General features: G+C 50.0%; 1 long non-coding RNA gene across 1 annotated transcript in view; it reads left to right on the forward strand.

The window, feature by feature from the left end:
• LOC142468809 (uncharacterized) overlaps nt 1-24,735 on the forward strand; it is a 109,985-nt gene that overhangs the window by 78,907 nt on the left and 6,343 nt on the right. The window contains exon 2 of the long non-coding RNA XR_012788874.1: nt 14,342-14,434. This is a non-coding gene — a long non-coding RNA (uncharacterized LOC142468809). The remainder of the gene's footprint in view (nt 1-14,341; nt 14,435-24,735) is intronic.

Consider the following 24,735-nt stretch of genomic DNA (forward strand, 5'->3'; position numbering starts at 1 on the left):
TGCTCGCGCAAACTATCCCTGTCTCTGGGGCTCTACCTGTGCCTACGCGTCCCTGCGCATGCGCAATCCTCACTACAATGGCGGCGCCCTGCTGGTCCGGCCGCCGGGACCTTAGAGACGCGATCGTGGCCTTAGCAACGGCCCGATCGCGTCCCCGGCAACCGGCCGCAGGCAGGAGAAGCCGCGCTGATCCCTGCTCCAGCCCCCACCCTTGGAAGCAGCCGTCGGGTCGTTCGGCATCCGCGCTCGAGCTGCTCCAAGGGAGGTGGGTCTCCAGGAGCCACGGGAGCTCCAGGCTACACCTAATTTTTCTGATGAGATTCAAAATTGCCAAGTTTTTCTGGCTAGATTGAACTCGCTATAATATAGGGCAGAATGGCGAGTTGCAGTGCATCTATGCTACCTGCATACCACCCTATTTTAACATGGCGAATTTACCAATCTCTCCACGTGTTTGGCAATTTTTAAAGTAAAGAAACCTGCTGTGGAGAATTTTATGAATCTCTCCATGTTCTCTGCAGGAGAAGCTTCTCTGGGAAGTATTTTCTCCAAAATATGGTGCTATTTCCCTTCTCTATCCTCTCTGCATAAGCCCCCTGGTTTGTAAAGATCTGCAAACCATTGTGATACAGAAACTTCTGACAAAGTATGGGAAACATCTAAAACGGTGGATGTGTTAGTGTGATGGTGAGGGGGTAACCAGTAAAGGTATTTTGCCTGGCTGGTTACCTCTGAGCCCTGTTTCGGGTTTTAGAGTGTCAGCTCTTCAACCTGTGTATTGTACCTGCAATGAATGTAATTGTATGGCAATAAAGAATGTGCAGTGGCGGCCGAGCTGAGTCTACAGCGGCCGCCACCGCGATGTGGGGGAAATGTGCGGGCAGACGGCGGCTTGTTGTGGTTTTTCCCTGGCGCGTGCCGCGCGTCACTGTGGCGCCGGTAACACGTGCCAGGGTTCCGCGGCATCCCCGAAGGCTGCAGAGGAAGCAGGGGTAAGGGGGAAGCTGCGCAAAGCTGCGCGAAGCAGAGGAGCAGCCAGGGGGAGCAGCCAGGGGGTCGGAGGGGGAGGGGAACAGCATTCTAATTTTGCACGCGGGGAGGGGAAGATGCGGCTGGCGCGTGGCCAAGTTTGGTGCCAGCCGGGGCGCCAGCCGAAAAAAGCCCCGGTCAATTAGGGGCAAATGTTAGACTCACGCTGGCCGCAGCAGTATGTGTGTTTTACCTTTCCAGGAGTGCTAACCAGTGGGGATTCTCCGGCTATGAGATTCAAGGGGGGGGGTTGCGGTAAAAGTGTTGTCCAATTGTGTCTAGGTAGCAGGTGTCCAGAGTTGCTAGCTACCCCAAAAATGTATCCGGGAATCAGGTCATATTCCCGGGGACATATAGACACATCACTCCGGTCAAAATTCTCCCTTGAAAACAGTTAAACGACTCACCGCCAGGTTTCCCTGCTTCAGCACAGACCAGATAGCTAAAAGGGGTTTGTGTATCCCGGGTACAGTCAATGGTCCCTAAGTTAGTAAGGGTTCCCCAGTATATGCCCAGGTACCCCAAAATCAGTATAGAGATTCTGGGGAGTTTCTCCAACTCTATATTAAGTTGCAAGAGGTTTTATGAAACCTAAGTCCTAGTTTCAGTAAAGGAAAGAGATACAGGCCTGGGGGTGCGCCTAAGGGAAGGAGTTACAGCTCTGGGAGTGCGCCTAAGGGAAGGAGTTACAGCTCTGAGAGTGCGCCTAAGGGGAGGAGTTACAGCTCTGGGAGTGCAGCTAAGGGGAGGAGTTACAGCTCTGGGAGTGCAGCTAAGGGAAGGAGTTACAGCTCTGAGAGTGCAGCTAAGGGAAGGAGTTACAGCTAAGGGGAGGAGTTACAGGTCTGGGAGTGCAGCTAAGGGGAGGAGTTACAGCTCTGAGAGTGCAGCTAAGGGGAGGAGTTACAGCTCTGAGAGTGCAGCTAAGGGAAGGAGTTACAGCTCTGGGAGTGCAGCTAAGGGGAGGAGTTACAGCTCTGAGAGTGCAGCTAAGGGGAGGAGTTACAGCTCTGGGATTGCAGCTAAGGGAAGGAGTTACAGCTCTGAGAGTGCAGCTAAGGGAAGGAGTTACAGCTCTGGGAGTGCAGCTAAGGGGAGGAGTTACAGCTCTGAGAGTGCAGCTAAGGGAAGGAGTTACAGCCCTGGGAGTGCAGCTAAGGGAAGGAGATACAGCTCTGAGAGTGCAGCTAAGGGAAGGAGTTACAGCTCTGGGAGTGCAGCTAAGGGAAGGAGTTACAGCTCTGAGAGTGCAGCTAAGGGAAGGAGTTACAGCTCTGGGAGTGCAGCTAAGGGAAGGAGTTACAGCTCTGAGAGTGCAGCTAAGGGGAGGAGTTACAGCTCTGGGATTGCAGCTAAGGGAAGGAGTTACAGCTCTGAGAGTGCAGCTAAGGGAAGGAGTTACAGCTCTGGGAGTGCAGCTAAGGGGAGGAGTTACAGCTCTGAGAGTGCAGCTAAGGGAAGGAGTTACAGCCCTGGGAGTGCAGCTAAGGGAAGGAGATACAGCTCTGAGAGTGCAGCTAAGGGAAGGAGTTACAGCTCTGGGAGTGCAGCTAAGGGAAGGAGTTACAGCTCTGAGAGTGCAGCTAAGGGAAGGAGTTACAGCTCTGAGAGTGCAGCTAAGGGAAGGAGATACAGCCCTGGGAGTGCAGCTAAGGGAAGGAGTTACAGCCCTGGGAGTGCAGCTAAGGGAAGGAGTTACAGCTCTGGGAGTGCAGCTAAGGGAAGGAGTTACAGCTCTGGGAGTGCAGCTAAGGAAAGGAGTTACCGCTCTGAGAGTGCAGCTAAGAGAAGGAGTTACAGCTCTGAGAGTGCAGCTAAGGGAAGGAGTTACAGCTCTGAGAGTGCAGCTAAGGGAGGGAGTTACAGCTCTGGGAGTGCAGATAAGGGAAGGAGTTACAGCTCTGGGAGTGCAGCTAAGGGAAGGAGTTACAGCTCTGGGAGTGCAGCTAAGGGAAGGAGTTACAGCTCTGGGAGTGCAGCTAAGGGAAGGAGTTACAGCTCTGAGAGTGCAGCTAAGGGAAGGAGTTACAGCTCTGAGAGTGCAGCTAAGGGAAGGAGTTACCGCTCTGGGAGTGCAGCTAAGGGAAGGAGTTACAGCTCTGGGAGTGCAGCTAAGGGAAGGAGTTACAGCTCTGAGAGTGCAGCTAAGGGAAGGAGTTACAGGCCTGGGAGTGCAGCTAAGGGAAGGAGTTACAGCTCTGGGAGTGCAGCTAAGGGAAGGAGTTACAGGCCTGGGAGTGCAGCTAAGGGAAGGAGTTACAGCTCTGGGAGTGCAGCTAAGGGAAGGAGCTACAGCTCTGGGAGTGCAGCTAAGGGAAGGAGTTACAGCTCTGAGAGTGCAGCTAAGGGAAGGAGTTACAGCTCTGAGAGTGCAGCTAAGGGAAGGAGCTACAGGCCTGGGAGTGCAGCTAAGGGAAGGAGTTACAGCTCTGGGAGTGCAGCTAAGGGAAGGAGTTACAGCTCTGGGAGTGCAGCTAAGGGAAGGAGTTACAGGCCTGGGAGTGCAGCTAAGGGAAGGAGTTACAGCTCTGAGAGTGCAGCTAAGGGAAGGAGTTACAGCTCTGGGAGTGCAGCTAAGGGAAGGAGTTACAGCTCTGGGAGTGCAGCTAAGGGAAGGAGTTACAGGCCTGGGAGTGCAGCTAAGGGAAGGAGTTACAGCTCTGAGAGTGCAGCTAAGGGAAGGAGTTACAGGCCTGGGAGTGCAGCTAAGGGAAGGAGTTACAGCTCTGGGAGTGCAGCTAAGGGAAGGAGCTACAGCTCTGGGAGTGCAGCTAAGGGAAGGAGTTACAGCTCTGGGAGTGCAGCTAAGGGAAGGAGTTACAGCTCTGAGAGTGCAGCTAAGGGAAGGAGCTACAGCGCTGGGAGTGCAGCTAAGGGAAGGAGTTACAGCTCTGAGAGTGCAGCTAAGGGAAGGAGTTACAGCCCTGAGAGTGCAGCTAAGGGAAGGAGTTACAGGCCTGGGAGTGCAGCTAAGGGAAGGAGTTACAGCTCTGGGAGTGCAGCTAAGGGAAGGAGTTACAGCTCTGGGAGTGCAGCTAAGGGAAGGAGTTACAGGCCTGGGAGTGCAGCTAATGGAAGGAGCTACAGCTCTGGGAGTGCAGCTAAGGGAAGGAGTTACAGCTCTGGGAGTGCAGCTAAGGGAAGGAGTTACAGCTCTGAGAGTGCAGCTAAGGGAAGGAGTTACAGCTCTGGGAGTGCAGCTAAGGGAAGGAGTTACAGCCCTGAGAGTGCAGCTAAGGGAAGGAGTTACAGCTCTGGGAGTGCAGCTAAGGGGAGGAGTTACAGCTCTGAGAGTGCAGCTAAGGGAAGGAGTTACAGCTCTGAGAGTGCAGCTAAGGGAAGGAGTTACAGCTCTGGGAGTGCAGCTAAGGGAAGGAGTTACAGCTCTGGGAGTGCAGCTAAGGGGATGAGTTACAGCTCTGAGAGTGCAGCTAAGGGAAGGAGTTACAGCTCTGGGAGTGCAGCTAAGGGGAGGAGTTACAGCTCTGAGAGTGCAGCCAAGGGAAGGAGTTACAGCCCTGGGAGTGCAGCTAAGGGAAGGAGTTACAGCCCTGGGAGTGCAGCCAAGGGAAGGAGTTACAGGCCTGGGAGTGCAGCTAAGGGAAGGAGTTACAGCTCTGGGAGTGCAGCCAAGGGAAGGAGTTACAGCTCTGGGAGTGCAGCTAAGGGAAGGAGTTACAGCTCTGAGAGTGCAGCTAAGGGAAGGAGCTACAGCTCTGAGAGTGCAGCTAAGGGAAGGAGTTACAGCTCTGAGAGTGCAGCTAAGGGAAGGAGTTACAGCTCTGAGAGTGCAGCTAAGGGAAGGAGTTACAGGTCTGGGAGTGCAGCTAAGGGAAGGAGTTACAGCTCTGGGAGTGCAGCTAAGGGAAGGAGTTACAGGCCTGGGAGTGCAGCTAAGGGAAGGAGTTACAGCTCTGGGAGTGCAGCTAAGGGAAGGAGTTACAGCTCTGGGAGTGCAGCTAAGGGAAGGAGTTACAGCTCTGAGAGTGCAGCTAAGGGAAGGAGTTACAGCTCTGGGAGTGCAGCTAAGGGAAGGAGTTACAGCTCTGAGAGTGCAGCTAAGGGAAGGAGTTACAGGCCTGGGAGTGCAGCTAAGGGAAGGAGTTACAGCTCTGGGAGTGCAGCTAAGGGAAGGAGCTACAGCTCTGGGAGTGCAGCTAAGGGAAGGAGTTACAGCTCTGGGAGTGCAGCTAAGGGAAGGAGTTACAGCTCTGAGAGTGCAGCTAAGGGAAGGAGCTACAGCGCTGGGAGTGCAGCTAAGGGAAGGAGTTACAGCTCTGAGAGTGCAGCTAAGGGAAGGAGTTACAGCCCTGAGAGTGCAGCTAAGGGAAGGAGTTACAGGCCTGGGAGTGCAGCTAAGGGAAGGAGTTACAGCTCTGGGAGTGCAGCTAAGGGAAGGAGTTACAGCTCTGGGAGTGCAGCTAAGGGAAGGAGTTACAGGCCTGGGAGTGCAGCTAAGGGAAGGAGTTACAGCTCTGGGAGTGCAGCTAAGGGAAGGAGTTACAGGCCTGGGAGTGCAGCTAAGGGAAGGAGTTACAGCTCTGGGAGTGCAGCTAAGGGAAGGAGCTACAGCTCTGGGAGTGCAGCTAAGGGAAGGAGTTACAGCTCTGGGAGTGCAGCTAAGGGAAGGAGTTACAGCTCTGAGAGTGCAGCTAAGGGAAGGAGTTACAGCTCTGGGAGTGCAGCTAAGGGAAGGAGTTACAGCCCTGAGAGTGCAGCTAAGGGAAGGAGTTACAGCTCTGGGAGTGCAGCTAAGGGGAGGAGTTACAGCTCTGAGAGTGCAGCTAAGGGAAGGAGTTACAGCTCTGAGAGTGCAGCTAAGGGAAGGAGTTACAGCTCTGGGAGTGCAGCTAAGGGAAGGAGTTACAGCTCTGGGAGTGCAGCTAAGGGGAGGAGTTACAGCTCTGAGAGTGCAGCTAAGGGAAGGAGTTACAGCTCTGGGAGTGCAGCCAAGGGAAGGAGTTACAGCCCTGGGAGTGCAGCTAAGGGAAGGAGTTACAGCCCTGGGAGTGCAGCTAAGGGAAGGAGTTACAGCTCTGGGAGTGCAGCTAAGGGAAGGAGTTACAGCTCTGGGAGTGCAGCTAAGGGAAGGAGTTACAGCCCTGGGAGTGCAGCTAAGGGAAGGAGTTACAGCTCTGAGAGTGCAGCTAAGGGAAGGAGTTACAGGTCTGGGAGTTCAGCTAAGGGAAGGAGTTACAGCTCTGAGAGTGCAGCTAAGGGAAGGAATTACAGCTCTGAGAGTGCAGCTAAGGGGAGGAGTTACAGCTCTGAGAGTGCAGCTAAGGGGAGGAGTTACAGCTCTGAGAGTGCAGCTAAGGGGAGGAGTTACAGCTCTGAGAGTGCAGCTAAGGGGAGGAGTTACAGCTCTGAGAGTGCAGCTAAGGGAAGGAGTTACAGCTCTGAGAGTGCAGCTAAGGGGAGGAGTTACAGCTAAGGGAAGGAGTTACAGCTCTGAGAGTGCAGCTAAGGGGAGGAGTTACAGCTCTGAGAGTGCAGCTAAGGGAAGGAGTTACAGCTCTGAGAGTGCAGCTAAGGGAAGGAGTTACAGATCTGAGAGTGCAGCTAAGGGAAGGAGTTACAGCTCTGAGAGTGCAGCTAAGGGGATGAGTTACAGCTCTGAGAGTGCAGCTAAGGGAATGAGTTACAGCTCTGAGAGTGCAGCTAAGGGAAGGAGTTACAGCTCTGAGAGTGCAGCTAAGGGAAGGAGTTACAGCTCTGAGAGTGCAGCTAAGGGGAGGAGTTACAGCTCTGAGAGTGCAGCTAAGGGGAGGAGTTACAGCTCTGAGAGTGCAGCTAAGGGAAGGAGTTACAGCTCTGAGAGTGCAGCTAAGGGAAGGAGTTACAGCTCTGAGAGTGCAGCTAAGGGAAGGAGTTACAGCTCTGAGAGTGCAGCTAAGGGAAGGAGTTACAGCTCTGAGAGTGCAGCTAAGGGAAGGAGTTACAGCTCTGAGAGTGCAGCTAAGGGAAGGAGTTACAGCTCTGAGAGTGCAGCTAAGGGAAGGAGTTACAGCTCTGAGAGTGCAGCTAAGGGAAGGAGTTACAGCTCTGAGAGTGCAGCTAAGGGAAGGAGTTACAGCCCTGAGAGTGCAGCTAAGGGGAGGAGTTACAGCTCTGAGAGTGCAGCTAAGGGGAGGAGTTACAGCTCTGAGAGTGCAGCTAAGGGGAGGAGTTACAGCTCTGAGAGTGCAGCTAAGGGAAGGAGTTACAGCTCTGAGAGTGCAGCTAAGGGAAGGAGTTACAGCTCTGAGAGTGCAGCTAAGGGGAGGAGTTACAGCTAAGGGAAGGAGTTACAGCTCTGAGAGTGCAGCTAAGGGGAGGAGTTACAGCTCTGAGAGTGCAGCTAAGGGAAGGAGTTACAGCTCTGAGAGTGCAGTAAGGGAAGGAGTTACAGCTCTGAGAGTGCAGCTAAGGGGAGGAGTTACAGCTCTGAGAGTGCAGCTAAGGGGAGGAGTTACAGCTCTGAGAGTGCAGCTAAGGGGAGGAGTTACAGCTCTGAGAGTGCAGCTAAGGGAAGGAGTTACAGCTCTGAGAGTGCAGCTAAGGGAAGGAGTTACAGCCCTGAGAGTGCAGCTAAGGGAAGGAGTTACAGCTCTGAGAGTGCAGCTAAGGGAAGGAGTTACAGCTCTGAGAGTGCAGCTAAGGGGAGGAGTTACAGCTAAGGGAAGGAGTTACAGCTCTGAGAGTGCAGCTAAGGGGAGGAGTTACAGCTCTGAGAGTGCAGCTAAGGGGAGGAGTTACAGCTCTGAGAGTGCAGCTAAGGGAAGGAGTTACAGCTCTGAGAGTGCAGCTAAGGGGAGGAGTTACAGCTCTGAGAGTGCAGCTAAGGGGAGGAGTTACAGCTCTGAGAGTGCAGCTAAGGGGAGGAGTTACAGCTCTGAGAGTGCAGCTAAGGGAAGGAGTTACAGCTCTGAGAGTGCAGCTAAGGGAAGGAGTTACAGCTCTGAGAGTGCAGCTAAGGGAAGGAGTTACAGCTCTGAGAGTGCAGCTAAGGGAAGGAGTTACAGCTCTGAGAGTGCAGCTAAGGGAAGGAGTTACAGCTCTGAGAGTGCAGCTTAGGGAAGGAGTTACAGCTCTGAGAGTGCAGCTAAGGGAAGGAGTTACAGCTCTGAGAGTGCAGCTAAGGGAAGGAGTTACAGCTCTGAGAGTGCAGCTAAGGGAAGGAGTTACAGCCCTGAGAGTGCAGCTAAGGGGAGGAGTTACAGCTCTGAGAGTGCAGCTAAGGGAATGAGTTACAGCTCTGAGAGTGCAGCTAAGGGAAGGAGTTACAGCCCTGAGAGTGCAGCTAAGGGAAGGAGTTACAGCTCTGAGAGTGCAGCTAAGGGAAGGAGTTACAGCTCTGAGAGTGCAGCTAAGGGAAGGAGTTACAGCTCTGGGAGTGCAGCTAAGGGAAGGAGTTACAGCCCTGAGAGTGCAGCTAAGGGGAGGAGTTACAGCTCTGAGAGTGCAGCTAAGGGAATGAGTTACAGCTCTGAGAGTGCAGGTAAGGGAAGGAGTTACAGCTCTGAGAGTGCAGCTAAGGGAAGGAGTTACAGCTCTGAGAGTGCAGCTAAGGGGAGGAGTTACAGCTCTGAGAGTGCAGCTAAGGGAAGGAGTTACAGCTCTGGGAGTGCAGCTAAGGGAAGGAGTTACAGCCCTGAGAGTGCAGCTAAGGGGAGGAGTTACAGCTCTGAGAGTGCAGCTAAGGGAATGAGTTACAGCTCTGAGAGTGCAGGTAAGGGAAGGAGTTACAGCTCTGAGAGTGCAGCTAAGGGAAGGAGTTACAGCTCTGGGAGTGCAGCTAAGGGAAGGAGTTACAGCTCTGGGAGTGCAGCTAAGGGAAGGAGTTACAGCTCTGGGAGTGCAGCTAAGGGAAGGAGTTACAGCTCTGAGAGTGCAGCTAAGGGAAGGAGTTACAGCTCTGAGAGTGCAGCTAAGGGAAGGAGTTACAGCTCTGGGAGTGCAGCTAAGGGGAGGAGTTACAGCTCTGAGAGTGCAGCTAAGGGAAGGAGTTACAGCCCTGAGAGTGCAGCTAAGGGAAGGAGTTACAGCTCTGAGAGTGCAGCTAAGGGAAGGAGTTACAGCTCTGAGAGTGCAGCTAAGGGGAGGAGTTACAGCTAAGGGAAGGAGTTACAGCTCTGAGAGTGCAGCTAAGGGGAGGAGTTACAGCTCTGAGAGTGCAGCTAAGGGGAGGAGTTACAGCTCTGAGAGTGCAGCTAAGGGAAGGAGTTACAGCTCTGAGAGTGCAGCTAAGGGGAGGAGTTACAGCTCTGAGAGTGCAGCTAAGGGGAGGAGTTACAGCTCTGAGAGTGCAGCTAAGGGGAGGAGTTACAGCTCTGAGAGTGCAGCTAAGGGAAGGAGTTACAGCTCTGAGAGTGCAGCTAAGGGAAGGAGTTACAGCTCTGAGAGTGCAGCTAAGGGAAGGAGTTACAGCTCTGAGAGTGCAGCTAAGGGAAGGAGTTACAGCTCTGAGAGTGCAGCTAAGGGAAGGAGTTACAGCTCTGAGAGTGCAGCTTAGGGAAGGAGTTACAGCTCTGAGAGTGCAGCTAAGGGAAGGAGTTACAGCTCTGAGAGTGCAGCTAAGGGAAGGAGTTACAGCTCTGAGAGTGCAGCTAAGGGAAGGAGTTACAGCCCTGAGAGTGCAGCTAAGGGGAGGAGTTACAGCTCTGAGAGTGCAGCTAAGGGAATGAGTTACAGCTCTGAGAGTGCAGCTAAGGGAAGGAGTTACAGCCCTGAGAGTGCAGCTAAGGGAAGGAGTTACAGCTCTGAGAGTGCAGCTAAGGGAAGGAGTTACAGCTCTGAGAGTGCAGCTAAGGGAAGGAGTTACAGCTCTGGGAGTGCAGCTAAGGGAAGGAGTTACAGCCCTGAGAGTGCAGCTAAGGGGAGGAGTTACAGCTCTGAGAGTGCAGCTAAGGGAATGAGTTACAGCTCTGAGAGTGCAGGTAAGGGAAGGAGTTACAGCTCTGAGAGTGCAGCTAAGGGAAGGAGTTACAGCTCTGAGAGTGCAGCTAAGGGGAGGAGTTACAGCTCTGAGAGTGCAGCTAAGGGAAGGAGTTACAGCTCTGGGAGTGCAGCTAAGGGAAGGAGTTACAGCCCTGAGAGTGCAGCTAAGGGGAGGAGTTACAGCTCTGAGAGTGCAGCTAAGGGAATGAGTTACAGCTCTGAGAGTGCAGGTAAGGGAAGGAGTTACAGCTCTGAGAGTGCAGCTAAGGGAAGGAGTTACAGCTCTGGGAGTGCAGCTAAGGGAAGGAGTTACAGCTCTGGGAGTGCAGCTAAGGGAAGGAGTTACAGCTCTGGGAGTGCAGCTAAGGGAAGGAGTTACAGCTCTGAGAGTGCAGCTAAGGGAAGGAGTTACAGCTCTGAGAGTGCAGCTAAGGGAAGGAGTTACAGCTCTGGGAGTGCAGCTAAGGGGAGGAGTTACAGCTCTGAGAGTGCAGCTAAGGGAAGGAGTTACAGCCCTGGGAGTGCAGCTAAGGGAAGGAGTTACAGCTCTGGGAGTGCAGCTAAGGGAAGGAGTCACAGCTCTGAGAGTGCAGCTAAGGGAAGGAGTTACAGCTCTGGGAGTGCAGCTAAGGGAAGGAGATACAGCTCTGGGAGTGCACCTAAGGGAAGGAGTTACAGCTCTGGGAGTGCAGCTAAGGGAAGGAGTTACAGCTCTGGGATTGCAGCTAAGGGAAGGAGTTACAGCTCTGAGAGTGCAGCTAAGGGAAGGAGTTACAGCTCTGAGAGTGCAGCTAAGGGAAGGAGTTACAGCCCTGGGAGTGCAGCTAAGGGAAGGTGTTACAGCTCTGAGAGTGCAGCTAAGGGAAGGAGTTACAGCTCTGAGAGTGCAGCTAAGGGGAGGAGTTACAGCCCTGAGAGTGCAGCTAAGGGGAGGAGTTACAGCTCTGGGATTGCAGCTAAGGGGAGGAGTTACAGCTCTGAGAGTGCAGCTAAGGGAAGGAGTTACAGCTCTGGGAGTGCAGCTAAGGGAAGGAGTTACAGCCCTGAGAGTGCAGCTAAGGGGAGGAGTTACAGCCCTGAGAGTGCAGCTAAGGGAAGGAGTTACAGCTCTGGGATTGCAGCTAAGGGGAGGAGTTACAGCTCTGAGAGTGCAGCTAAGGGAAGGAGTTACAGCTCTGGGAGTGCAGCTAAGCATCTTTTCATTTCACTTCAGGACTTGATTTTCCCACAGAAAAATGGGAAATATTTTTTATGTTTCGTCAAATTTAATAGCCAATGTGGCTATAAGGTTGTTACAGTCTAACTCAGGTTTACAGTATACGAGGGATATGGCTAGTGGGAATATAGTATATAGTCCCATTCTACCCCTCATAGCCCAAAAGACTTATACAATGTAAAAAGTGTAAAAGTTTATTTTTATTAAACTGCGATGTTTGTAAATGTATTATACTTATAAGCTGGGACTTTCAAAGACAGTTCTCTGAGGGGGGCTAGTGGGCTACCAATTTGTGATGCCACTGAGTCTGCCCTAGGTCCGTACTTCAAAGTCACAGATGCTGCCAGAGGTGTTAAAGCCGTTTGGGCAGGATGGTTAGGTGGAGTACTCACGTCTGGAAACAATGCCAACCATCGCGGCCAGCATTTGCCTCCCCAGACTTGGAGGCACCTAACCCAGGGGGTGGCTTCTGAATACCAAGTGGCTAGGGTGGCAAACTCGCGCATGCCCTCGTTGCATTCAGAAGAACCGCTTGCCCGGCTTTGGAAGACTGGCAGCCCTCTGATTGGCTGGTTGTAAAGTTCCCAGGCTCGGATTGGTTGTAGTATTTCATGAATGAATCTGAAATACTATAAGAAACCCAGCAGCCAATCCGGACCTCGGATTCTAAGCACCGAAACAGCAGCAGTAAATTCAAAGATGCTCTGTAAGGGATGTCAGTGAGCCGGCTTCGGACATTTCAAGGCAAAGTCCGACTTTTCGGGGCCAAGTTCTCAGAATACTTTGTAGAGATCGCGGCTGGAACTACAAGCTGAAAAGGAGTACCAGGACATTTGGTACTATCTCCCGGTCAAGGGTTTCAGCACCTCCAGAGCGGAAAGAGCGGTGGCGGCAGGAACTGCACGCCGAGATCAGTTCCAGGACTTTCCGGGCTTTGTCCCAGTCATCTGAAAGACTTTGTAAAGACTTTGTTTCTGTGCTATTTAACTAGCAAAGATTAGCTCTGTAGCCCAGACCCCCAGTAAGTGTGTTTTCTTCTGCATATTGTAATCCACTGTGTTTACATCTATTTCAATTGAATAAATGACCATTTGTTTTACTTCTTTGATATGATCCGGGATTAAAGTTGTAATTGCCTGGTCTCCCGTGACAGTTAACTCCTTCACTTCCAGACGGGCCCCAGCAAGTTAAAATGTATCACTGGCCGCTCTAACAACGAATGACATAACAGCCATCGACAGAACAATAACTACAGCTCGGTAGTGTGATAAAGATCCGGTCCTGGTTTTGGGTTCCCATTCTCTGGTCTGTTAACAGTGTTGGCACAATAGAGTAAGGTTCGGAAAAAGACAGTCTTGCACCGTTATTTCAGTGTTGTTCTGAAGGTTTGATTGCAGCGAAGAAATGGATTCAAATGCAAACAGGATGCTATTTTTTTAAGTATTAGAAATGAAGGAAGCGCACAGGAGCCTTGGATAGACTTAAAAAAAAAACTTCAGTTGTATTAGTACATCAGAGCAGGTATACAAACAGTGACGTTTCTGGGCAATCGTGTTCTTCCTTCAGACCATACACCTTGTGTGCATTAATACAACAGAAGAGTTTTTTTTAAACTCTATCCAAGGCTCCTACGTGCTTCCTCCATTTCTAATACTTATCTATACTATACGTGGATCCAGCTTTGAGACGCCAGGATCAACAGAGGGTGAGCACCAGGAGGAAATATTGTTAATGTATTCTTTATAAGCAGTAGTGTGCCACTCTCACACAGCTACTTCCATAAGCTGAGAGGATGTTCCAGTAGCTGTGCTGGTCTAGAAGGAGAGTAGGCGTGATGTGCCGAAAAAGCTATTCACACAGCTAATACTACAGCACTAAGGCACAGATTTACAAAGCTCCATTAAGTTAATTAATGTGACATTAACATAACTTAGTCTAAACATGAGGTTATCTTCAAAGAAAAATAACATAACCTTAAGTCATGATTTCTTCAATGAGGAGAATTGTGTTAATTCTAACAGATGTTAATAATAATGAGATGCAAATTATATGCAAATGAGGCATTATTACAACATTGCATATCCACTAAGGATTAGCATACAGGTTAATGTGGGGATTTAAGGTTACGTTAGCAACTTGGCATTACTCACATGCAAACCATGAAATAGGGCTCTGACAGAGCCTGAATGGGTGTAGCATCCCAATGAAATAAGTTAGCATTATCTCCCTTGCCTTCCGAACTTGAGTTAAAGGAATGTTCCATGGTCTCGATTGGAGTAACACTAAGACGCACTTACCTTTCAGTTATTGGAAGAAAACACAACGTTATTTCAATACCGTGATATTAAGATTATGCAAATGAGATGTTCGGTTGTTGCATTTGCCTATAATTAGCTCAGGGAACAAAGTCTTAGTTTAGCATTCACCCATATGTTACTCTCGATACAATACTAAATATAAATCAGGAGGGACACTGTCCAGAAGCTTCTGGTGGGGGATTCTTTGTGGACTTCAAGCAGTTTGGAAGATAGCCATCGGCTACTCAAATATCCAAACCTTTTTTTTTTTTAGAAAAGGGCCAAAGGATACGGTTAAAAAAACCATGAGAAGGGGAAAAGGAAGACCACGGTCAAAGTCCAATAAGACCTTTGTCACTATGATTAACACACACATTCCCAGCTAGCTCAAACTCCCACACCCACCACACCTTGAATATATATTTATGTCAAAAGGAGTGCTACTGAGCGTGGCAAATGTATACAACAAAGACAGGGGTGCCCAATGCTACATCCAATTGACAAAACATATCAAGTAATAAGTATAAAGTTTAAATACTTCAATAATAATAATATTTACTTGGTTATTTAGTTAAACCCTTTAGCCAAAGCGTCATAAGCCTGCATACCACGTCAAGGTATAACCAAAATGAATGCAGGTCCTACACTACACTGTGAACCCTTCCCGTTACCTCTGTATGAGGGGAAAGAACCATAGTAGGTCCTGTTCTTTGCAGCAAAGTGAAAAGACCTCCCAAGTTAAAAAGTTGAGGAGGAGTGAGCTCTGGTTCTTTCCCCTCATACAGAGGTAAAGGGAAAGGTTCACAGTGTAGTGTAGGACCTGGATTAATTTGGTTTATTCCCTCTATGAAATTGAATTATTTTCTCTCCTCCTATCCAGGTTCTGATCTGAGTAGGTGTGAGAAACCCAGTTCAGCATTCTCTCTAAAGTCTACAAGGAAATTCAAACACAAATCTAAGTTTGTATTTTTCAGTAAGTATGTTTCAGTGTGAGATGTGACGTAGATAAATACTGTAGTAGACCACACAGACACAGATGTCCTTTTTCATCAAGGGAGTAAAAAGTGATCAAGTCATTATCTGAAGATTTCAGTATCATCATGCAAAATTCTGGCTAGGGGGTCGTATAGTGATACTGGGATATGAACAATATAGAACAGAGGCAGCGAGACAGCTGAATGACAGCTGAACCACATTGATTCAAGCCTTGGAGATCCCCTGTTTCCAGAGTTACAGGCCCTGTTTTGGCGTGCTGGTATCTCCTGTGTGTTTAAATCTCCCAGTCACGTGACGTGGGAGATTTAAACATTGCAGGGGGATACTGGCACCCCATACCAGGGCCTGTAACTTGGAGAGCATGGGGTTTCCGGGGCTTAAATCAATTGCGGTTCAGCTCTGAAGACCACCTGCTACAGTACACTGTTGTTAAAATGTAAAGAAAAACAACTTAATTACCTTAGCGAATGGGCAAGCAAAAAAAAAAACAGGCACAAAATAAAACACATGACATTTAAATAAAAAAAGCATTTCCCAATAAAGCCATTGATTGTGACTGTGGTAAACCGTACCCACAATATATGGGCATGGATTGCCACACTGACAATAAATGGGCAACCTAAAAAAAAAATCACAGAATACAATACATAACCATTAAATAAAAACAAACCCTAAAAATACAAAACAATTAAATAAAAACAAGAACCAAAAATACAAAACATAATAATTAAATAAAAACAAGCATATGCCAAAAAATGCATTGTTTGTCACCGTGTTTATCTATAGTCCGTAAGGGGCATCGATAAATACATTCGCAGTCAATGGGCAACCTAAAACAAAATACACAATTAAATAAAATACACTCAATTTTTTTCTTACCATTGCTGTCTTCACCCCCGTCCTACGCGAGCACCAACTCTTGACCCTCGACGCAATGCTCCTCAACAGCTGATGTAAAGATGTTTGTGATCATATCTTGATTGAAGAGATGTTTCCCCGGTGAGTTCTTCATTCTTTTCTTCTTTCTTGTCTTCTGTCTTCTTTACTTGTAATCCAATGGTGGGATTGTTGTCCCGTCGGCTTCTTAAGCTCAAATGAGATGGGACAGGCTTTATATAAGGCTTGTGATGTCACATTTGAGTGTTAAATGGTACGCCCCCAATCCGTTTGGCTGGTGCACCATGTGACAGGATTCTATTTTTTTTTTTAAAGGATGTGATGTAATCTTAATGGGAGGTATGTCACATCCTTAAAAAAATTGCTGCCATCACATGGTACTAAAACCAATCGGATTGTGAGATATACCATGTGAAGCATCATATGGTACACCCCCAATCTCATTGGTTGAAGTACCATGTGACAGCTTCCATTTTTTTTAAAGGATGTGACATCATCTTAAAGGGATGATGTCACATCCTTTAAAAAAATGGCAATCATCACATGGTACTTCAACCAATCTGATTGGGTCATCAAATATATAAGAAACAGCTGAAACCCATGTATCACAGTATCACAAGGAGCCAATGTGCATAGCATTTGTAATGCTTTTTTTGTAGTCACACCTTAATTAATTGAAATTCCCTAGTATAAAAATGTGTAAATAATATATATATGCCTCTTATTTATATAATATTTCTCTATGTGCCCACTAATGGGTAAAAGGATACATGTAAAAGTAACAAATATAGTATAGCAGTGTCCCTAAAATAATGGTTTTAGACTTCCATCAACATCTTCTTCTGGTTGTCAATTAGACGTTTTGATTTCTGTTTAACAATTGTGAAATGTATTATATTATAATTAATAAACAATAATAAATTGCTTAAAGTACAGTGCGCATGCGCATATTTAACATATTTAATGTGTGCGCATGCATGAATGTACACTAATGTGCACATGCGTAAATATATCTATGGCATGCATATGCATTTAATTGGGAATGACAGTTATATTTACCTTGATTATAAACCTTAAAATTGGGTGGCAGTGACCCACTGTTGATGCCAGGGGTGTAATGTGCATAGATGCTCGAGTCGATCATGTAGCTAGGATGTAGGTTCATCTGGTTTTCAGTGTTGGTTGACCCGTACTGGTAATGCTATTGGTATTGAGGCAAGCAGGTTGGAGCTGATAACTGGGAGGTGGAAGGATAGAGGGACCGACTCAGGAAGGTCTGTTATTCAATTTCTTTGTCCCGATCAATATATTTCTCCTTCGGATGTTGCCATGATCGAACATAGCCATCCAAGATGGGTGAAGGGACCAGCAACCTCCCTTGTCGCGATCAGCAACCTCCACTTCTTGTCAGAAAAGCGTATCGCACAGCAGATGCTAATGCCAATTATTGACTATGGAGACATAGTATATGGCTCGACACCTCAAACCCACCTTAGCAAACTTGACACCCTCTACAATTCAATTTGTCGTTTTGTTCTCCAATGCAACTACAACACACATCACTGTGAAATGCTCAAAGAACTAGATTGGTCATCACTCGAGTCTAGGCACAAAGTTCACCTTTCCTGTCTTGCCTTTAAATTCTTTATGGGCAAGCTACCCAGCTATCTGAACAAGCTCCTCACCCCTACCACATGCAGCACTTATCACCTGAGATCAGACTCCAAAAGACTGTTCATTGTCCCAAGGCTCAACAAAGTATCCGGCCGTTCCTCCTTCTCTTACCATACACCCCAAAACTGGAACAACCTAACAGAGACTCTCACATCCACCACCAGTTTAAGTTCTTTCAAATCTAAGGCTGTCTCACATTTTAATCTGGTCTGTAACTGTTACATACGCCCATAAGATATATTTTCTTTAACTGTGCATGCAATGTCTTGTACATAATGTATACCCTGTTCATTTATGTAACTGTATTTGTAACCATGTATTATTTGTCTTAAGTCTGTGCACAGGACATACTTGAAAACGAGAGGTAACTCTCAATGTATTACTCCCTGGTAAAATATTTTATCTACTATATATTTGTGAAATCACTGTATGTCTGCGTCCCAAGGGTCAATCGCATTGGACCTTGGGCCTGTCACTCCTGCTCAGGCCATGCCCGCCCCCGCACACCTCTCATTGGCCTACGTCCAACACCAATGCCACACTGTCCCACCCCTCACTGACTCTCATTGGCCTGCGTCCAATGCCCGCCCCCGCACACCTCTCATTGGCCTGCGTCCCACCCCTCACTGACTCTCATTGGCCTGCGTCCAATGCCCGCCCCCGCACACCTCTCATTGGCCTGCGTCCAACACCAATGCCCTAATACAGTGTGGCGCCGCAGCTTGGCTAGAGGGGCGCCGCGATCAGGGCCGCCAGCAGCGGGAAACAAGGGCTGCTAGCTCATTTAAAAAAAAAAAAAAAAAAACCTCTGAGGGGAAGCAGAGGAGCGGTGTGTGTGTGTGTGTGTGTGTGTGTGTGTGTGTGTGTGTGTGTGTGTGTGTGTGTGTGTGAAAAACGGGCTGCAGGGTGTGTGTGTGTGTGTGTGTGTGTGTGTGTGTGTGTGTGTGTGTGTGTGTGTGTGTGTGTGTGTGTGTGAAAAACGGGCTGCAGTGTGTGTGTGTGTGTGTGTGTGTGTGTGTGTGTGTGTGTGTGTGTGTGTGTGTGTGTGTGTGTGTGAAAAACGGGCTGCAGGGTGTGTGTGTGTGTGTGTGTGTGTGTGTGTGTGTGTGTGTGTGTGTGTGTGTGTGTAAAACGGGCTGCAGGGTGTGTGTGTGTGTGTGTGTATACAGGGTGCTGTGCCAGTGTGTATAACAGGCAGGGTGTGTGTGTGTGTGTGTGTGTGTGTGTGTGTGTGTGTGTGTGTGTGTGTGTGTGTGTGTGTGTGTGTGTGTGTGTGTGTGTGTGTGTGTGTGTGTGTGTGTGTGTGTGTGAAAAACGGGCTGCAGGGTGTGTGTGTGTGTGTGTGTGTGTGTGTGTGTGTGTGTGTGTGTGTGTGTGTGTGTGTGAAAACGGGCTGCAGGGTGTGTGTGTGTGTGTGTGTGTGTGTATATATGTGTGGTGTGTGTGTATATATGTGTGGTGTGTGTGTGTGTGTGTGTGTGTATATATGTATATATGTGTGTGTATGTGTGGTGTGTGTATATATATATGTGTGTATGTGTGGTGTATATATATGTGTGGTGTGTGTGTGTGTGTATGTATGTATATATGTATATGTGTGTGTGTGTGTGTGTGTGTGTGTGTGTGTGTGTGTGTGTGTGTGTGTGTGTGTGTGTGTGTGTGTGTGTGTGTGTGTGTGTGTGTGTGTGTGTGAATATATTTATCAAAGTTGCACTATGTTAATAAATAATTTATTCTCACATGTCTTTTTTTTTTCCATTTTTAAATATTATATAATGTACACACACACACACACACACACACACACACACACACACACACATACACACACTGACAGCTACCAAGTGACAAACACACACAGTGATACCCGCCTACCAAGCGCGCTTGCTGTCTCCTCTGCCAGGACAGCGAAAAGCTCCTGGTAGAGCGAGCGGCAGCAAGAGCGAGCAGCAGCACCTAAGCGCTTACTATGTCCCAGGCCAGAGGAACTATAGCAGCGCTGATTACAGATGCAGGGGCTTTGTGCATCTGTTCAGCCCGGCTCAGCGACGCTGAGAGAGGGAGGCCCGGCGCGCACGCTGGAGGAGCAGCACCGGGAGACTGAGAGAGAGAGTGAGGTCAGAGAGAGAGTGATGTCAGAGAGAGAGAGAGAGTGAGGTCAGAGAGAGAGAGAGTGAGGTCAGAGAGAGAGAGAGTGAGGTCAGAGAGAGAGAGAGTGAGGTCAGAGAGAGAGAGAGGTCAGAGAGAGAGAGAGAGAGGTCAGAGAGAGAGAGAGTGAGGTCAGAGAGAGAGAGAGAGAGATCAGAGAGAGAGAGAGAGAGGTCAGAGAGAGAGAGTGAGGTCAGAGAGAGAGAGAGAGAGAGTGAGGTCAGAGAGAGAGTGCGGTCAGAGAGAGAGTGAGGTCAGAGAGAGAGAGTGAGGTCAGAGAGAGAGTGAGGTCAGAGAGAGAGAGAGGGAGGTCAGAGAGAGTGTGAGGTCAGAGAGAGAGAGGTCTGAGAGTGAGAGAGAGTGAGAGAGTGAGGTCAGAGAGAGAGAGAGTGAGGTCAGAGAGAGAGTGAGGTCAGAGAGAGAGAGTGAGGTCAGAGAGAGAGAGTGAGGTCAGAGAGAGTGAGAGTGTGTGAGAGAGACACCAACTGCGCACTGCAACTGTTAGGTATGTATATACACCTTTGTTTTTACTTTGGGCGCCGCGTAAAAATCCTGATCGCCTTGGGGAGCTTTGAAAAAATTCTGATTGCCTTGGGGAGCCTTGAACCGAAAAAGTTTGGGAACCACTGAGGTACAGAATCTACACACAACGCACAAACACAGCACACACACACATTCACACAACACCAAACACTGCAGACTGCCTCTTCAAACCCCCCCTCCCCTCCACGCCACACATCTCCCTCCCGCAACCGGACCGCGAGGCCGCGGCCTCCACTCACACACCATGGCAACGATGTCCCTCCCCCTATCCCGCTACCTCACACAGTGTAGCTCCCGCGAATCGCACAGCACGCCACATCTCCTGCACCTCACACAGCTCCCTACCGCAACCAGACCGCGAGGCCCCCTACCCCGCTACACCATGCCACCAATGTCCCTCCCCCTATCCCGCTACCTCACACAGTGTAGCTCCCGCGGACCGCACAGCACGCCTCACATCTCCTGCACCTCACACATCTCCCTCCGCAACCGGACCGCGAGGCCCCCTACCCCGCTACACCATGCCACCAATGTCCCTCCCCCTATCCCGCTACCTCACACAGTGTAGCTCCCGCGAACCGCACAGCACGCCTCACATCTCCTGCACCTCACACATCTCCCTACCGCAACCGGACCGCGAGGCCCCCTACCCCGCTACACCATGCCACCAATGTCCCTCCCCCTATCCCGCTACCTCACACAGTGTAGCTCCCGCGGACCGCACAGCACGCCTCACATCTCCTGCACCTCACACATCTCCCTCCGCAACCGGACCGCGAGGCCCCCTACCCCGCTACACCATGCCACCAATGTCCCTCCCCCTATCCCGCTACCTCACACAGTGTAGCTCCCGCGAACCGCACAGCACGCCTCATCTCCTGCACCTCACACAGCTCCCTACCGCAACCAGACCGCGAGGCCCCCTACCCCGCTACACCATGCCACCAATGTCCCTCCCCCTATCCCGCTAGCTCACACAGTGTAGCTCCCGCGAAGCGCACAGCACGCCTCACATCTCCTGCACCTCACACATCTCCCTACCGCAACCGGACCGCGAGGCCCCCTACCCCGCTACACCATGCCACCAATGTCCCTCCCCCTATCCCGCTACCTCACACAGTGTAGCTCCCGCGGACCGCACAGCACGCCTCACATCTCCTGCACCTCACACATCTCCCTACCGCAACCGGACCGCGAGGCCGCGGCCTACACTCACACACCATGGCAACGATGTCCCTCCCCCTATCCCGCTACCTCACACAGTGTAGCTCCCGCGGACCGCACAGCACGCCTCACATCTCCTGCACCTCACACAGCTCCCTACCGCAACCGGACCGCGAGGCCGCGGCCTACACTCACACACCATGGCAACGATGTCCCTCCCCCTATCCCGCTACCTCACACAGTGTAGCTCCCGCGAACCGCACAGCACGCCACATCTCCTGCACCTCACACAGCTCCCTACCGCAACCGGACCGCGAGGCCGCGGCCTACACTCACACACCATGGCAACGATGTCCCTCCCCCTATCCCGCTACCTCACACAGTGTAGCTCCCGCGGACCGCACAGCACGCCTCATCTCCTGCACCTCACACAGCTCCCTACCGCAACCGGACCGCGAGGCCGCGGCCTACACTCACACACCATGCCACCAATGTTCCTCCCCCTATCCCGCTACCTCACACAGTGTATGACAACACCTACCACTGGAAATCAGATGTTCGTTGAAATAAAATATGTTTTCCTAACTATTTTACTGTCTGTATAATGTACACAACACTCACCCACACAAAACCCCCTCATACACACACACACACACGCAAACATCCTGTCATTCTATGCCACACACTACACTCAAAAACATGCCATTTTTAACATGTGTATGACCAACAACACGCACTCACACACGTCACACACACAACATGCCTCATACACACACACACGCCATCACACACCAGCAACACACACACATGCTCTCACACACACCGCACACCATGCCACCGATGTCACTCCCGCTATCCCGCTACCTCACACACTCTACCTCCCGCGGAACAACCAGCACGCCTGACATCTCCTGCACCTCAGACATCTCCCTCCGCAACCGGACCGCGACGCCGCGGACTACAGTCAAACAGCATGCCACCAATGTCACTCCCGCTACCTCACACACTGTATGACAACACCTACCACTGAAACTCAGCTGTTCCTTACAATAAAATATGTTTTCCTAACAATTTCACTGTCTGTATAATCTACTATATATTTCTGAAAGCACTGTATGTCTGCGTCCCAAGGGCCAATCGCATTGCACCTTTGGCCTGTCACTCCGGCTCAGGCCATGCCCGCCCCCGCACACCTCTCATTGGCCTGCGTCCAACACCAATGCCACACTGTCCCACCCCTCACTGACTCATTGGCCTGCGTCCAACACCAATGCCACACTGTCCCACCCCTCACTGACTCATTGGCCTGCGTCCAACACCAATGCCACACTGTCCCACCCCTCACTGAGCTACCACTTCCCTGTCCCACCCCTCACTGAGCTTTGGGAACGCTTTGCATTTGCAGCACCTAATCCTCAACCCTCACTGCTCTGGGGCCACGCTTCACAGCTCTCAAAACCCTCACCGTCTGCTACCACAGAACTGCCGAATCAGGTACAGAATCAGCTACACACAACACACGATAACACCAAACACTGCACACACAGACATTCACACAACACCAAACACTGCACACTGCCTCTTCAAAACACCACCCTCGACCCCCCCCCCCGGTCCACGCCACAGATCTCCCTCCCACTACCGCAGACCCTCTACGGGCCGCGGCCTACACTAAAACACACATCTCCCTCCCGCTACCTCAGATACTCTACGGGCCGCGGACCGGCCCGCACGCCACAGATCTCCCGCCAAACAACATCGCCACCGGCCCGCAACGCCCCCAACAAACAAACACACACTATGCTAGGTACTCACTTCGGCACCGGCCCGCACGGAGCTTCTCCGAAGGCCACCACACGCCACACATCTCCCGCCAAACACCATCCGCACCGGCGCCGGTGGAGCGCGAGTCACGGGGGACCAAGCGGGCGCCGGGGGGGGGGGAGCGCAAGTCACGGGGAGGGACAGTGTGTGTGGGGGGGAGGAACAGTGTGTGTGGGGGGGAGGAACAGTGTGTGTGGGGGGAGGAACAGTGTGTGTGTGAGGGAGGGAGGGACATTGTGTGTGTGTGTGGGGGAGGGGAGGCAGTGTGTGTGTGGGGGAGGGGGGGCAGTGTGTGTGTGGGGGAGGGGGGGACACTGTGTGTGTGCGTGTGTGTGTGTGAGGGGGGGGACAGTGTGTGGGGGAGGGGGGGGCAGTGTGTGTGTGGGGGGTTGGCAGTGTGACTCCCGGGCAACGCCGGGTCTCTCAGCTAGTAAATAAATAAAAAAATAAAAAATACAAGACAAGATAAAATAATTGCATTTTTTAGTTGAAAATACTATTCTGGTTAATTGCTATTAAAGTGGATTACAAGAAAATATATAACATCTCTGACTATCTTGTACATGCTGGTAACCCAGGCTATTACACAAAAGAACAGAGTTTCATTCCTAATCCAATAATTGGGATGTTTTGTAATGCCATAACTGTTCTGTTTGCAAAAACTTGATTGGAGGACAATTTTTTCACACACCCATGACAAGGAAATACAATTTATATAAAATACTGTTGCACTTCAACTTATGTGGTTTACATTGTAAAAATGCCCTTATGGACTACTCTATGTAGGTAAAACTACCATAGATTTAAAAGCACGCTTCATCGAGCACAGGAAAACTTTTGAAAAAGGCTCAGAACCCATTGCATTAGTACAGCACTGCAAGTCACGCGCTAAGGCTGATGGACATTGTATTACCAGACATAGTGGGGAATAGATAAGGGCACATTGCTTTTAAGAAGAGATGCCTTTTGGGTTAAATGATCTTTTAAGTCTGAATTACTTTTTAGAATACGCTAATTAGTTTCTCATTTTTTCTACCTTGTTTTGTCTTTAATTACTTGGCTTTTGATGTGTCGATTAATAGACAGATGAAAGGGTTTTGCTCACACTTGTAATTTTTGATACAACTCTACCTCTACATATGCATGTGATCTGTCTTTATTATAATGTTGGTACTGTATGTATATTAACTTATATTCATTTTCCTAATTCTTTTTTTCCCCGTACCCTTTGACTTGCACATGAAGCCCTGTGTAATTTTGGGGTTACGTGCCTCTCTCCTCCTGTGCAATAATCCCTGTTAAAAGGGCAGGTTTGCCAGGAGTAATCATGAGGTTTGCCCTCATCCACTGTGATGTGTATTGTGTAGTGAAGGAAGTCACATCATGCTCTGTGTCCAATTACAGTGACACAGGGGTGGTGCCTGCTGGAGCTATATAGTATGCATCATTTCCTGAATTTAGTGTTGAAGTGGAGTGTGTGAGTGTCTCATCCCACTTGAATGAGACTGTCTGACCCAACACAGTGCCAGGGCTCTGGCAAAGGATTGTGGCCCTCCCTTAGGGGAGAGGTGGGCAGACTATTCTCCTTACTCTATTAGAGAGTAAGGGAAGAGCAAGGACAGCTTCTAGGGCCCTGACTAGGAGTGGTGTCCAGGGACTTCCTTGAGGTGGGCAACCTTTATGATGAGTGGCTAGAGACCGGCCGCAATGATGGGCAGTCTGCCACTAAAGATGACAGTAAAGAATGTCCAATTTGAAAGAACCTTCTTGCCTGAGAGTGGAGTCATTCAGGGAGAATCTGCACCCAGAGGTTCTCTTTCAGAGATTCCTCCCTGCTGTCGTGGGGACCTGGAAGAGATGGAGGCGCTGTACCAGAAGTGCGTAGATCTCAGCATTACCTCACGAGCCAGTCCTGATGTACTTCCCCATGTCACCACGGAAGACTCAGGAGTCCTGTAAGCCAGCAGGTGCCCCACACTATAGAACATGTAACATGGGGCAGTTTCCTCACGTAAGGGGCCAATATGA

The sequence above is a fragment of the Ascaphus truei genome, chromosome 1, assembly GCF_040206685.1.
Source record: "Ascaphus truei isolate aAscTru1 chromosome 1, aAscTru1.hap1, whole genome shotgun sequence".
In the NCBI taxonomy this organism is placed as follows: Eukaryota; Metazoa; Chordata; class Amphibia; order Anura; family Ascaphidae; genus Ascaphus; species Ascaphus truei.